Genomic DNA, 15442 nt, shown 5'->3' with positions numbered 1-15442 from the left:
AAAACATATGTTTTTATACGATAAGTGTGACCGGTGGAGTTCTGCGTTGTGTTTGGTGTGGTGATCAGACAAACCACAAGACATCAAGTCTGGGTTTGGAGGCGGTCTCCGTTTATTTATTCTGTCAATCGGGAGATATTAGCATTAGCACCTAGCATGTGCTCCAGTTCTCCAACCCGATCTCTCCCCAGTGGAACGAACAACAAAAGGGCCCACGCTAACGTACCTGTCAATCGGGAGATATTAGCATTAGCACCTAGCATGTGCTCCAGTTCTCCAACCCGATCTATACAAAATAATAGTTAGCATGCACAAATTATATAAAGGTGTAATAACAACTCAAATAAAAATATCCAAACACTTATCATTAATACAGAAGGAAAAATAAACATTTGAACTCTATAAATGAAAGGATTACAATAGATTATAAAACTTGCCTCTCCCCAGTGGAACGAACAACAAAAGGGAAGAGGAAATTAATAATATTTATAATAGTCCTGGAGGACCCTGAACAAAAGAAGAAGAAAATAAGGCGGAGTTGGAGGACCGAACCCCTTATAGTAGACACAGAAGAACACAACAACAGTCAAATAGAAGCAAACAAATACATGAAAGAACACATTTTGTGGAAATATACAACTATTAATATAGACCCAGTTACACAAGTCAGTACTAAAGGTGTGCGATCAGTATGCATATGTTGATATTCATCCAGTGACAAATAAGTATATGGCCAGTATCAGTGATAATGGTACTGATACTTTTTAATTATCATGCTAGTATTGATACGATATTGATTTGCTATTGATATTACTAATGTTTTGGATCGGTCCATCCACCTCTCATAGCAATGGCCTTTAGTGAAGATAGCTTATGTAGAGAAGTCTGTTTGGATGTGTAGTCAAAACCAAGAATGATGGGATTATGATGTGATGTGCCTCTCTGAAACTTCTTTCATAATTTCATTAGAATATTTAGCCATTGTTTAAGGGTGGATTCACAGCATCTGACTTTTTCTGGTGCAAAATTATGAAGCATGAGTCAGATAAAATACTACACGACCGTTCAGACTGCAGACGCTTTAAAAACTATTGGATGCATATCCGAATTAGAGTCACTTGTTGAAGAGGCACAAATAAGATTTTTTGAAAGGTGAAAAGATTGGAATTGGGCCATTCAGACCTATATCTGACCTGAAAAAGTGAGATATAGATCACATATGGGCAAAAAAAAATAAATAAATAAATCATAGCTAGTCTCGCAGTATCCATTAATACCAAGGATAGGCACTTTTACCTGAACATTTCAGAATTATTAGCATTTGAATTGCTATGTGACAGCAGTTATGATTGAATCAAAGTAAATATGCAAGCAACCAGTGTTTGTCATTGCATATGAGTGCATTACTACATTTGCAGCCATAAAATAATTATCAGCATCTGTACCTTGGCGCCTGTTGACAGTCACATCTCCATTAGATCCATCCGGAGCTGTTAGCAGACCCAGGCAATAAATCATGGCAACTGTTGGGAAACACGCCTTGTTCTGCTGGCACCATTAAAAGCTGCTGCTGACATCACTGCCTCTCCAACCTCACACCTAATGGGGAGTTTTAAGTATTTCCATTTGTACTTAATAACAGGATTCAAAGGAACTCTTAAGGGACCAAGCAAAATCCGCGAGCAAAGACTATCTTTCGCAGATCAGCCTTTCTGAGCTGTCACAGCAGCCTCCCTCTGGCTCATAAATAACTGCAATATACCTGTCTTCTTATTAAGGACAGCTTCAGCTCTGCAGTTTGTTACAGTTTTTATCTGCTGCATATCTCACACCTTCAGTTTACCAAAGCAGAGAGGAAGTGAGCCTTGACTGACAAAACACTAGATAAGACACAGTCCATAGCACAGAGTGGTACTATCAAACCTTTGTGGATCCAGACGTGTTTTAAAGAGTTGAATACAGGATATGCAGGAAACTGCTAAAGGGGTTCAAATTAGACATTAGAAAATACCATGAAAAGCTTCACAATAGCTCTGATGAATGGTCACATGCAGTGATGCAGCAAGGTTTCAGATAATATCTGCTTTACTTTGTATGGGAAATAGATGAATTGATGGATATAAGAACAATTCCAGTGTAACAAAATGGCTTAAAACTGTGTGCATTAAAGGGACAACCGCAAATTTATTCTTAAGGAGATATTTGAAAGCTAAACTTAAAGGAGCAGTGTTATCTATTTTTCTTCTATTGTGCCAAAGTTACTGTTGCTTTCAATGACAAATATTTAAAAGAAATGCAACTTTGTAATTTAATGCCTTGAAATTGGGCCTCTATCTCTTTAAAAATCCCTGCTCTTTCTGAAATTCCACCTTCAGGAAGTCATCACAACACCACTTCTCTAATAACACTTTAACAATGTTTTTACCTGCATTCCACTGAGAAATAGCTCCTATAATGAGCTCTGCAGATGAGCAGTTCCATCAGGTGATTGCTAATTGCTGCTGGCTAGTCTGAAGAAGATGAGTGGGGGAGGTGCGGGGGAGGGCAGCTCTGTGAGGGGCAAGCTTAGAGGATTGAAAACTGCAGCTCTGAAGAGCTGCGCCTCAAAGGTGGTGCTTGGTCTCACCAGGCATTTTGCCATGGAGATTAAAGGATTTCTCAGACATGAATGAAATAATCAAGGCAACAATCCAGGTATGTTTCGAAGAGGAAATAATATTATCATATTCTGCAAAGCTCAAAAATGTAAACTTTAAATAAAACAGACCCTAAAGTGTTGCATAGGCAGCTAATAAACTTAATATGCACTGGTGAGCATACTTTCGCTAATCTGCTAAGAGTGGATTATTAGCAATAAAAGATTTGACCCTGTTGAATGTTGCAACACATTTCATTGACACATAGCAGGATCAGTATGGTTGAATTTAGCTTAGCATTAGCTCCTGTTAAATACCATGTAGATATGGCGTTATAGGTAGCGAAATAATGTTTATGAGTAGTGCTTTACTGTTAGCAGTTAGTGCAACAAACCAGTGTCCACCACTGAAAATTTATTTTAACACATCGTAATGAATAAAAACATTTCAAAATGAATGAATGAATCCTGTAAGCTGTAGTTGTTTCCTCTGTAAGTGATGACAACAGATCTCAGACTCCTCAGGGTTATAGCCACAATACCACACCATGTTCATCTTCTGTTTGGAGGTAAAGATATGGATAAATCAAATAGCAGAACCATAACAAAATCATCTAGTGCAGGGGTGTCCAAAGTCGGTCCTCAAGGGCCGGCATCCTGCATGTTTTAGTTCTCTCCCTAGTGGTTGTAACAACCTCCTCAGCAGGTCAGTGTTCTGCTTAGGCCTTCTAATGAGCCATCATTTGATGTAGGTGTGTAAAACCAGGAGAAAACTAAAACATGCAGGATGCCGGCCCTTGAGGACCGACTTTGGGCACCCCTTATCTAGCAGTATACTGGGGAACCATAGTACTGCAGTTTGCTGTAAGCGGTGAACAATCAGAGTACAGATCCATTTCAAGAGGCAAAAGATTAGCCTCCAGTGGAGTCTGTCATTGTGTGATTGTCTGAGGCGGACTGATACAAGCTTCCACAATTATGTGATGTGACAGAACATTTGTCTGAAGCCCATCTGCAATAGACTGCCATCACCACAGAGGCTTGCATAATTTCCAATCATAGTAGAGGTCATATGCGATTTTCACCTTGTGCATCCATATCTATAATTCTACCACAAATTACCTATCATATTATTCCAAACAAAGAGACTCTACTGCAGTATTATCATCTGACACTGCCGTGATTTGGGCTAAAGATTGTTGTTCTCTTTTAGTTTTTCTTCTTTTTTTCTCATAGGCTCATTGCGGATACAGAAAAAATGCTGAAAGAAAGTCTGGTCACTATCAGAGCAGCAAGATCTGAGAATAAGCAGATAGCCGGGTGTCACATGTGCTAGGCATTTATGATAGAAGGAAAAGTCGCTATTCAAGAAATATTAAATTGATCTCTTTTTCCGCACACAATCACAAGTCATGAACTTTCAACTCCCATCATGCACTGCGTCGTTCTTAAAGGGGTATTATCATGACAGAAATCTATGACAAAAAAAAAAAAGTAGTTTTAGCATATATTTAACCATAAATCAAATGAATTGTTCTAACTAAATACTAAATCAAATAAATGCTTGCCCAATAAGATAAGTATACCTATTAATTGAACATTATCACGTTCTTAACATGTCTTCAGGGCTCTAGATATTTTCATGAAAAGTAAAATAAAAGAAAAAAAAAAGATTTTCTTTTAGTATCTCTTTTCAAACCAGCCTGTACATATGTATGTTTGACTTCAGACTTTATTAGTACACCTGGTCTCTAAGCTGTACATTCAAGAAACCCCTTCAAACATCTAACAAACTAAAGTGAGGAGGGGAGTGAACCTTCTCAGACTGATGTCAGTGAGTGGTAAATGGCTCCAAGAAATGTATCACTCAAGTTATTTCAGCCTAAAGGCAGTAAAGCTAGCTGCTGGAAGGAAAGGTATGCTAACATTTCCTCAGTTGTAGAGGTGCACCGATTGCAGTTTTCTGGTAAATCAGGATTTGTCTGAAAAGTTGCTAAATTTAGCAATGAAGTTGCTAAATTGGCAACAGTGGGCGACTATTGTTAACAGGAGCTGGTGGGCAGGTCTGTTATCAGAGTAAAAGGTGTCAGAATGGTATCAGCAGCTGATTTTCAGACCTTTGTGAAGGTAGACAAGACCAGTAGATAAGATGGGTTTCTCATGTTAGTCTCAGTCAATTGTCAATCTACCAAAATCAAGGAAATTTGGCCAATTTTATGAGCCAGTCATATTAATCTCGAACTTTCTTTTCCAGATAGTATTTTCTATATGGTATCGGATAAGCTCTTGAGCACATTTGCAGTTTTTCTGCAGACCGATGTCTTTCAGTCTAGACCCCTGCTTTAAAATTTCTGTAAACCTTCAATAGTACAAGAAAAAAACATCAGCAAATGCACCTTTACTCTAGTCTAGCTTGTATGATCCAAATAGATGATGGTTTAAGTTGGTTTGACTCATCATCTAAGTCTGAACTGAAAGGTTTCTGCTTAGCTTACTAACTCTCCTTTAAGTTAGTGATGCTGTGTCATGAACTTGTCTATGACTAGAAAGTCACACTCTGCAGAGCCACAAAACCGGCCAATGATGCCAAGAGAAAGATCAGGGGATGCATTCTGCCTAAATGTCACTTTGTACCAACAGCTATAATGGACAAGCTTAGGTTAAGGTTGCAGTTAACTGAGCATGCATGACTGTGGTTGCTCATGCAAACACTGAAGTTTTAATGAGGCGATGACAGTGGAGTCGCACAGGGTTTGCTGCTCATGCTGAGCAAGCGTCCAGGTCTGGCGACTGAGTACATGACCAATGTGCTAAAGAGAAGTCAGACCACGCAATTATGTAACAAGCAGTCAACTATTCATGATGAGCTCACTCAAGGCACACTGAGAACTAAACCCAGTGCTGCTCCAGCACCAAACTTCATCAACAGTTGAGTTGGTCATTCCAAAGTGTTGGATCCACCGCTCTTCAGGAAAATTGCAGACTACAATTGGCCAAAAATGCACCAACTAATGGATGCCATGCTGGAAAGAAAAACAGTGTGATTCAAATGGATCAGCATTCAGTAGTCATCATTTTACGGCTGGTAATTTATGTCAATACAATGTCATAGAGCAGCATAGCGCATGAAAGTTTTTCACTTGGGTAAATGACATTCCGTCACATTTATTTTGAAGAAGAAATAAAAACCTGTTGGGTGTTAAAACGATTGATAAAAAAACAAACAAAAAAAAACAGTAACAATGAAATATGGAATCCCTGTCCGTTCCAGCCAAAGTACAAAGACTGAGCATTAACTGAACTAGAGGCAACTTGTCATGTTTTACAATGTGAATTGATGCTCTTTTGGCTGCGTCCATATCGTTTCCACTGCCTGCTGTTATCACTGAAAACAGGTGTTCCCAGCTTCCTCTGAGCGCCAATAAGCTGCAAGCCATTGATTACAGAGGATCACAGTATTTCCATCGGATTTCAGCCGACAGACTATTAGAATGACTTATACCTGTAATTATCATTTATTAAACACACCACACACAAAGATCTCAGCTTTGTAGTGCCTTACTGAAACATATCTACATTTTCCATTTTGTAATGCAGAATTATTTCTATTTATGTTCAGTACAGATTACTGACTCATCACTACAAGTTTTTTTTTTTGTAATATTCAGAACATATTGTTCCATTTCAATATGATACAGTTAAACAGCAACAGCAAGAGTCAATTTACATCCAAGGAGAGTCGATTTACATCCTAATGAGTCATTTTCTTTTGAAGATTGAACACCACAGCTATTCTGCTTCTTGAATATTGCTTGGAGAGAAAATTATGTCATTTAGTTTAGAGACCTCCACAAATACATAAGGCTTATGGAATTAAAACAAGAAAATAATTACAATTCAAAAAAGAGGGCCAAGTCTAGACTAGTTTATGATTATACAAACAACAAAAATGAAATCATCTGTATGGGGGAATTTTTCTACCATAATCCAAGAGCACCCATTTTCACTNTATATAAACTGTACAACAACAGGAGCTTGTGTATTCTGGTTTGTAGGGCTAGCTCCAAAAGTAATTTGGGTGAAATAAACCCAAAATATAAATTAATGAAAAAATATCTACAGAGATGGAAACTCTGTACTTTTTTGTCACATTGGATTAAAACATTGCTTGTTTTTTTTTTTTGCAAATCTTTACTGCAATATTGAAACTGGAAATTTGGCAGTGTTTATGTTTCATCTGTGATTTAAATTATTTAAGAAAGTGAAATTAAAAAGAGGATATGGGATGATATGTTTTTATCTGAAATCAATAAACTAAACAAAATGACAATAACTCTACTTGGTGTACAAAATAAACTGTTTTTGCAGTTTTTTTAGTAGCATTTTCTGGAGCAACGTAAAGGTCTCCCGAGCAAATAAAAAACATACTTAAGCTATAAAGGCAAAAAAAAAAATAAAATAAAGTAAAATGATGCTGAACTTAGGCAGTAAATCAGCTGGCCTTGGTCCACTTATTCTCATGGTTCCTGTCTGAGATTTAAAAAGGGGAACAGACAGCCTGCCTCCATGTTTATGGAAGCTTTTTTAATATTACCACTGAGGCTCATTAAATTCAAGAATGTTCCTTCTAATACTGGCTAAACCACTGATAAGGGGACAGAAAATTGAGGATCAGCAGGAAGCACAGGGGGTGGACGGAGGAGGACGGAGGTGGCCAGCGGCAGATGAGAAGTGGGAGAAACAGATTGCTTTTGACTCCAGGTCTGCTGGGAAAACCTGCTAAGTCTGAGCAGCAGCGGGAGCCGACAGGCAGTAGGTGTAATGTCAAAGGCTGCTTATCAGAAATGAGGAATCGTGCTTAATAGCCCACAGTTAAAACTACAGACTTACCCTGACATGAAGTGGCAGAGGGACTCAGCTCTAAAAAGGGTAATTAGAACAGCTGGTGAGTAATCAGCACAATAAAGGGTAGGTGGCGATGGGGTAATCCAGCAAGATGAGGCGCAATATGGCTAGAGCCAAAGACCTTAATGCAGCTGTATTAACAAATGTAAGCCGGTGTCCTTGTTCACATTTAGTGAAAGAAAAGCACATTTGTGAGGCCAGAGGACTGACACAAGGTGAGGATAGAAAATAAAAACAAAAAAATCCATAACCGCTGTACTTGAGTATTATGGAGTTTGATAGGTGACTGCTGCCCATCTCCAGCGGTCAGTGGGTGATAGACGGGTCTCACCCTGAAAAGGTCGCCAGTCCATCATGGTACATTGCAAAGACACAGAGGTTATTTAAGGAGGCTACAACCCCAGCGTATATGAAGCCTGGCTTTCAAGGAATCTTTGTTTTTTTTATGTATATATGCTGCACACAGTATAATGAGTTTAGTTCAGGCAAAAAAAAAAAGATGGAGATCAAATTATTGCAGATATTGTTACAACTCCTCCTTCTACTAAATAATAATAATAAAAACTGTAGAGCAAAAATAATTCAGACCATTTTGAATATTTCCAGCTTTAATCATGATCCATTCGTTGTTTCATTTAAGGGTTTTGTTCCACATTTCTTATTGCCGTAAAGTTTTCACATCTTTTCATTTCAATAGTTGCAGATTATGATAAATTACTCTCTCTCTCTACACGCAGACATAACTTTTGCCAAAAGTCAAACTTAGTAAAGTTTATCCTGCACTTGTTTTTTTGCAACAAGTGCTTGAGTTGCGTTTAAGTTAACTTTTGAAAAGTTAACTTAAAAAAAAAAAAATCTTTGAGAATACATAATATATGTCAAATAATTAATGTCCAAAATGTGCATTCAAAAAAAGCAGCCCCTACACTCAAACACCCCCAGATCTAAAATGGCCTCTTAATAAAACCTTAAAGAATATATCACTGCTTTTTCCCACTGAATCACCATATCGACTTTTTCCCCACTTTGAGCTTAGCAGAATATTGAAGTGTGCAGTTTGACAGCGTGTGCATCGGGAACGTCCTGATTACAGCTGAGACCAAAACAGAGTCTGAGGTCAGGACCACAATCTGTTTTGCAGACTGAGTCAGGGGTCCCGTGTCAGGCGGGTGGCTGCAGTCTGAAGCTGTTTGCCCCCGCAATCATACTCACCCCAGGGGTTATATGTGTTGTAGGGAATATATGAAATCCTGCGGTGTCCCTATTTTTTTTATAAATGTCAGTAGGACAACAGTATTTATCACCCTATTGTGTAGGGTGACAGGATTTCTATGGGAGTTTTTAAAGATTTTACTTTGCTACTTCAGTTTATCCAAGTTCTATTATTCTGCAGAGGTAGCCATGTATTATATTATTAACAAAAGTTGGATACTTAAACATTCATAAACGAACTTGGAGGAAAAAAAGTCTTGGCAGCTATAATGCATTTTTGAAAAAAGAGGCCCGTAAAAGGAAAACCATTGATTTAAAGATTTTAACATAGTTTGTTCACATTTGCAGAAAATTGCATATATAAAAATAAAAAAATGCCGCCAACTTTGAAATGACATTTTACTTGGACTAGGCTTTAAAGGGGCAAGATAGGTTTTAAGATAGTCTCAGCAATAGGTCTGGGTTTGAAGAAGGTATCCTCCGTAGCTTGTTTAGCTAATAGTTAGCTTGCTAACATTCCCAGCTATTAGCATATTCAACTAGTTTCTGAGGTGCTTCTGAAACTTGGCTAAATTGTCTCGAGTCTCATTCTTGGATTAATTTCATTTTTGCTTTTTCCACATACTTTTCAGATCATCAAGCAGAATTTATTGTCATACGAACCCAATGTACTGTTACATCATTTCACCTGAATATGGGGGAAAAACACGTTTTGTTACAAGTGACATGATTTTCCCAGTGGAACTAGTACTTTTTAAAAATCAATATTAATGAATTATTTATGTAAGATGAGTTACTTGTAAGTTAGTTTTGTTTTATTTCAAGTATATCAGCACCAAAAACTAGACCAAAAGTACTTGGTAAGATTTGCAGTGTTCATAAAAAACTTTATTTCTACACAAAGTAGATTTTTCCTTTTCCCAAAAAATATTATTCACCTCACATGTCATCTCATCTGGTTCATATGAACCTAGCATTGTAAATGTATTTTTATGCCTCCACCAGTATCAAAGAAAATGTGCTTGGTTGAAGTCAGGAAGTTCCTGTGAATGTTGACTAAATTGCTGCCTACTGGAATGGCATGGGTCTGTTGTATTTGATTGGAATCCTACATTATGACATTAAAAACAACTGTGGAAAAATGACCACTTAAAAATACATATCCGCAGTTGCGTAGAAACTATCTGAGGTAACATTTACCAAGGTGTCAGGTGTTAATTAGTCAGGAAAGGCCAGGTGATGCAAATTTCAAACCTTTGTTAATCCTGAATCCTCAGACCTCATCCAGACAATCAGCAATCATCGGCTCCTCTAAGCAGCTGCCTGACATTTTGAAAATTAAAATAGTTAACAACCACAAAGCAAGAAAAAAAACAAAAGGATGAAGTAGCAAAGCCTTCTCAGGTTAAGGTTTACCTTAGCTTGTAGTCTGAAATGACAGTGATCACAGTGAAGTTAAAGCAGTATTTGCAGAAAACTACAAAAACCTCTACAGATAAGTACTCATAGCAGAGGTCTGCAACTCCAGTCCTCAAGACTCTCTGTTACGCCACTTTCAGACACATCCCCGCTCTAACGCACCAGAATCAAATGAATGTTTGATAGACAGACCTCTGCAAAACTTGCTGAGATGCCGGCGAGGAAATTCAGCCTTTTGATTCAGGTGTGTTGAAGGACAGTGACATTCATGGGCTGGAGTTGCAGACCCTTTGGCTTACAGACTTTCCAGAAAGGCAAAAGTAAACCTACAAAAAGCCTACAGGAGGATAACCTCTGAAAAATAATCTTCTTCACCAGAGCTCCATGACAAAAATAACTCATGAAAAAGTTTCTGGGACAACTTCACCATAAAAATGTCAGAAGGCTTCTAATGATCATTTGGCGTGCTTGTAGTATTTTAAAGAAATGTGCAGTGGTCCAAAAAAAAAAAAAAAGTTCAAAAGGTAGCTGTTAGTACAAAAACGTGGAGAGTTTCATCAAAAGAACGTTTTACTGATATTTGGTACAGAGTTATGATTTTGTTTCACAGCCTTTAACGCGGGGAATATTTCACAGATGAGGAAATCAATACAGTATCAGCTTGCTCTGAAAGCAAACGTGTGTAAGACTTGAAGATGAAAACAAATCAAGACAGTCCTAACTTACAGCAAATAACCAGAGACCGACACATCTGGAGATGCAATCAAAGATTTATCACAACAGAGCAACAGCTTTTTGCTATGAAATGAACACAAAAATCATTTTACGCCTTAGTAGTGAATTGTAAATGGGCTACCACTGGGCCTTTGAAGAGGAAAATGACCCAAAACACAGGAAAGTCAACATAGGAATGGTGTAGGCACAAAAACCACAGCCCAGTGCTAAATCCCACAGAAAACCTGTGGAGAAGAGAGCTTGATGAATGGATAATGGAGAGACATTGTGTAAAGAGAAACATACGCTTCAACCTTATTAAAGTTGCAAATGTGGCGGCCTGTGGGCGATTAGGGGTTTCTAAAAAGTATTAACAGCAGGAGTTCAGTGATTCAGTTCTTTCTTCCCATGTGACTTTTTTCTGCCCACTGAAAAAAAAAATGTACTCGAATTAAAAGCTTTACTTTTCCCCCCACAAAAATAAATCCGTGCGTGATTACTCTAGTGTGATTATTGTAATATGAATTAATTTTAACACATAACATCTTTTTTTTTGTATGTATGTATGAGGTCTGCCAATATTTCTGTCCTCCTCAGTGGAATCTTTACATATCTGCAGGAAATGCGTTGATTTTTGGCTCACTGTGCTGAATGTAGCCGAAAAATTTGACCAAGAATGCCACTTAACAGATGATCTGTTATTTTTCTCTTTAAACCTGGCACACTGGTGTCATCTGTGAAACTATGCAAGAAAATGTTTATTTCTGTTTTGGTTGAGTTTTCTGCAGTGCTTTTTTTTTTTAATCGCAGCCTCTTTGAATCTGTTTCTCAGTATGTTTTTATGACCGTTCTAGTATAAGTGGCATAATTATTACTACATAAAAAAATCTGGTAGAAGTACATGATGCAGTCCTCATTTTATTAAAAAAAAAACACACACACATGGTTAATAAAATACACACGATCGGGACTCAATACGATTGTCAGGATTCAAAAAGACCCAAACACCCGGCCCGTAATTTACTACTTTGCAAACAGGAAATCTAAAACTGTCTTCCTTGAGGATGTAGCACTGACCAACCAAATCATTTTACAGCGCCCCTTCGGATGTTTCAATTAGTTCTCCCTCATCAATGTGTCTGGGTCCGGCCATTAAGCAGACACATCATCAAACTTTGTTAGAAAAATATGTGATGTGGTTCCTAATAGTGTGTTTAATGACAAGAGCGTGCTGCAAAATGCACAAACTGTCATTTTCAGGGCCTCATAAAAACAAGCCTGCTGGTTTTACTGACACTTGAGCCTCCCTGTGTATCAACAAAGGAGGTATGAAGCTTAAGATCATGCATTTCCTACTGTATGCTGCATGCATTTTGTTTTCCTGCATCGTGTATGTGGGAGCAGGAACAAAGAGTGCTTTCTTGACATTTATCTGGGAATAAGAATAGGAATTTATCAGACATCTATCTATCTGATTTGCTGTTTTATACCAGAGAAGCCGTTCTTGCAAGCACTGTGAACAAAACAAGGGCTTTGTTGTGTTGCTGTAAACATTTGTGTATTGATTCTAGCTCACAATGTCTGTGCAGCCTCGTGGCAAGGAGAAGCAGATGGACTATTGTTAAATTTTGTTGGATCACAATAATTCTCCTCTGCTGATAAAGTCACTGCGTGCTAAACACTGTATATTATTCCTGTTCCAACCAAGCATGGATAGAATAATCTGTGAATTGAAGCTTTGCAGTTATGTTGAAGACAGAAATGTGCAGAAGGAATCAATTAAAACACAGCGACTTACAGATCTCGTAAGAGCTGTTCTCATCTTGAACAGCAGGAGTCGCTACATTAAAAGAAAATAATACCATGACGTCATATATTCTTGATTGGAATTTCCCGTTTACTGGCACCGTTGCACAGCTACCTGCAACAGAGAGCTAGAAAAGTAGCAGCTTCAAAATCCAGTAAAAACATTTCTGGTACAGAGCCACCTTGGTTTTGTCTGTAGAGATAGCATTTCCTCACATGTAGGTTGATACTCAGTGGATTATAATATCAAACGTCCCGTAACTCATAAATAAGCCAAAATGCAGCACCTGAGAGTAAACAACTAATTGCCCCCTAGCATTTAGTAATCAAAAGGCTAAATGGCAGCCAGGTGTTGCAAATCAAGTGCACTTGATTAACTGATTATCAGCTGGCGTGAACACCTCTGTACCAACAAAATTACCATCATGCTGGTCTGCAGTGCTTGAGTGTGAATTAACACAACGCCAATAAAGACATTTTTGAAAAATCACAGTTTATTGATTAAAACCGACTTAGTCAGGTGTGATGAATAAATCATCTTTCTTCCTGCAGCTGCTTAATATTTTTGCCCAACATTGTTCATAAAGCTCATTTTACATTTACAAGAACATTTTAAAGTCCCATTGCTTCTTTCCAATGGACAGAGAAAACACTCCAGGAAAGGTGATATGTGGATTTTTGTGTGTGTGTGTGTATTTACATAAGTGAGAAATGTAAAAGTAGTGCACTTTTTATGAATTGAGAGGAAGATGACTCAAACATAAAGACAAATAAATGAATAGCTGAAAATTGTGTTCTGGGTTTTTGGTGAACAGTTTGTGGAACCACGTTGCGTTAAAGTTACTATTTTACAAACGGAAAAATGATTGTCTATTCATCTACGCAAGACAATTCGACATCATTCAGATTGATGGTGGAGCATCTACAAACATTAATTTTCAATACCACAAATTCTTGACTCTATTCGTTCTGGAGGCTTACTGGGTCATTCCAATATGTGAATGTAAAACATTTCAATGTAGATCTGTCTGTATATTTAGAGTCATTGTCCTGCTGAAAGCTGAACCCAATCTTCAGTCTTTTCCTACCATATTTGTCCCATCAGTTCCAACCAACTTCCCTGTTCAAGAGAAACATCCGTACCTCATGTTGCTGCCACCACCATGTTTCAAGTAGTACATTTTACTGTTAATGTTCCACCACAAACGTTTAATGTGCTTTCCAAGAAGTGACATTTCGCTTCCATCTGGGGTAACCGCTTGCTGTGAACTTTCTTAACTCCCCCCCCACCCACTGTTGTAAAGGGATGCGGGTTGGAGTCCTCCTGTTGTTGTACAGGGGTGCGGGTTAGAGTCCCCCCCACCGTTGTTGTAAAGGGGTGCGAGTTAGAGTCCCCCCACCGTTGTTGTAAAGGGGTATGGGTTAGAGTCCCCCCCATTGTTTGAAAAGGGGTGCGGGTTAGACTCCCCCCCGTTGTTGAAAAGGGGTATGGGTTAGAGTCCCCCCTCTTTTTTTTTACATTTCGGCAGGAAATTTAATGTTTTTGATAGTTGATTCAGTATTGCATGACTCTATTTTTTTGTGTTTACTGATGTAAAGCACTTTGAAATGCCTTGCTGCTGAAATGTGCTATACAAATAAAATTTGATTGATTGATTGATAAATGCTTTTCAAAACCTGGCCTCTTTCCTTCCGCTTTACAATTATGCATTACTGTGTGTTAGTCTATCACACAAAACCTAAACAAATCACTGACATTTTCAGTTGCATCATGACAAAGTGACACGACAAGGGGTATGAATACCTTTTCACGGCGCTGTGAAAACAAGGTCTCAGGTTATGTGATGATGCTTCACTAGACAAGCGAGTTTCTGCAGACCCTGACTGAGAATTTGTTTTACCCGGAATATCAGCTGCTGCTACTTACAAAGAAAATGAAACGCGTTTCATCTGCAGACAGAAGGAATGGCCTCTAACATTGTTAAATATTACATGATGTGAGGGAGCTGTTAGCAGTTATCCACTCTGGTACTGCGGGCCCACATGCAGGCCTGCTCTCCTCATATCACCATGCCATCTGGAGGGAAACTTCACCGTCTCCCTGCCACCCTGCCTCATTAGTATTCCTCTTACACAGACTGGAAAGGAGCAGTGTGTGTGTGTGTGTGACATTTCTCCAAAACATAAAAGAGTCAACACTACTGAGGATTAATTGAGCAGTTAGGGAGCCCACCTCGGACAAACCTGGCTCGTTTCAGGTAATGAGAACGCTCTCCTTTTCCTAATCCTCATTGTTACCCTCATCTGAGTGCAAAGCAGCCATTTCAACACGTCTGCATCCTCCAACGTTGTCCACAAATGGACCCAGGAGTAGTGACTTAATGCTTTTGTTAAGCATAGGCTTAAGTGTCTCTCTGATATTGACAAAAGAATGATTCCCTCAGGCTTTCCCCTTAGTCGTTGTCCGTCTCTTTTTCTTCTTTTTTTGAGAACTCTGTCAGCAAATAGTGAGATTGAAATCCTCTCAAATGATGCGTTAAGCAGTGTTTCCAGTATTCAGAGTGAGCTGTGATCAAAGACCGATCCTTTCCTGTCAACTCCACATGGCCTCTCATTAGTGCCTCAGTGTGAAGGAACTTCCCTGTCAGGATTCTATTACAATATCTCCATTTTTAGTTTTATGAATTTAATTACTATGCTGCACTTAAACAATGAACATGTTGACAGTATAATGTACATTTTCCTTTACGT

The 15442-nt window shown here is 38.4% G+C and overlaps 2 long non-coding RNA genes across 2 annotated transcripts in view; both read right to left on the bottom strand.

Moving 5' to 3' along the window:
* LOC106949344 (uncharacterized) overlaps nucleotides 1-6318 on the bottom strand; it is a 20769-nt gene extending 14451 nt beyond the window's left edge. Inside the window, exon 1 of the long non-coding RNA XR_001425356.1 lies at nucleotides 6307-6318. This is a non-coding gene — a long non-coding RNA (uncharacterized LOC106949344). The remainder of the gene's footprint in view (nucleotides 1-6306) is intronic.
* Nucleotides 24-663, bottom strand: LOC106949343 (uncharacterized). Its single transcript, XR_001425355.1, has 2 exons — nucleotides 227-663; nucleotides 24-121 (listed from the first exon to the last, which is right to left on the bottom strand). It is a non-coding gene; the product is annotated as an uncharacterized LOC106949343 (long non-coding RNA).
* Nucleotides 6319-15442: the final 9124 nt, after the last annotated feature.

This window comes from Poecilia latipinna, unplaced genomic scaffold, assembly GCF_001443285.1.
Source record: "Poecilia latipinna isolate Pla-1442-1.1 unplaced genomic scaffold, P_latipinna-1.0 Scaffold337, whole genome shotgun sequence".
Lineage (NCBI taxonomy): Eukaryota > Metazoa > Chordata > Actinopteri > Cyprinodontiformes > Poeciliidae > Poecilia > Poecilia latipinna.
Note: the sequence above shows the minus strand (reverse complement) of the source record. Positions and strands in the feature narration are given on the sequence as shown.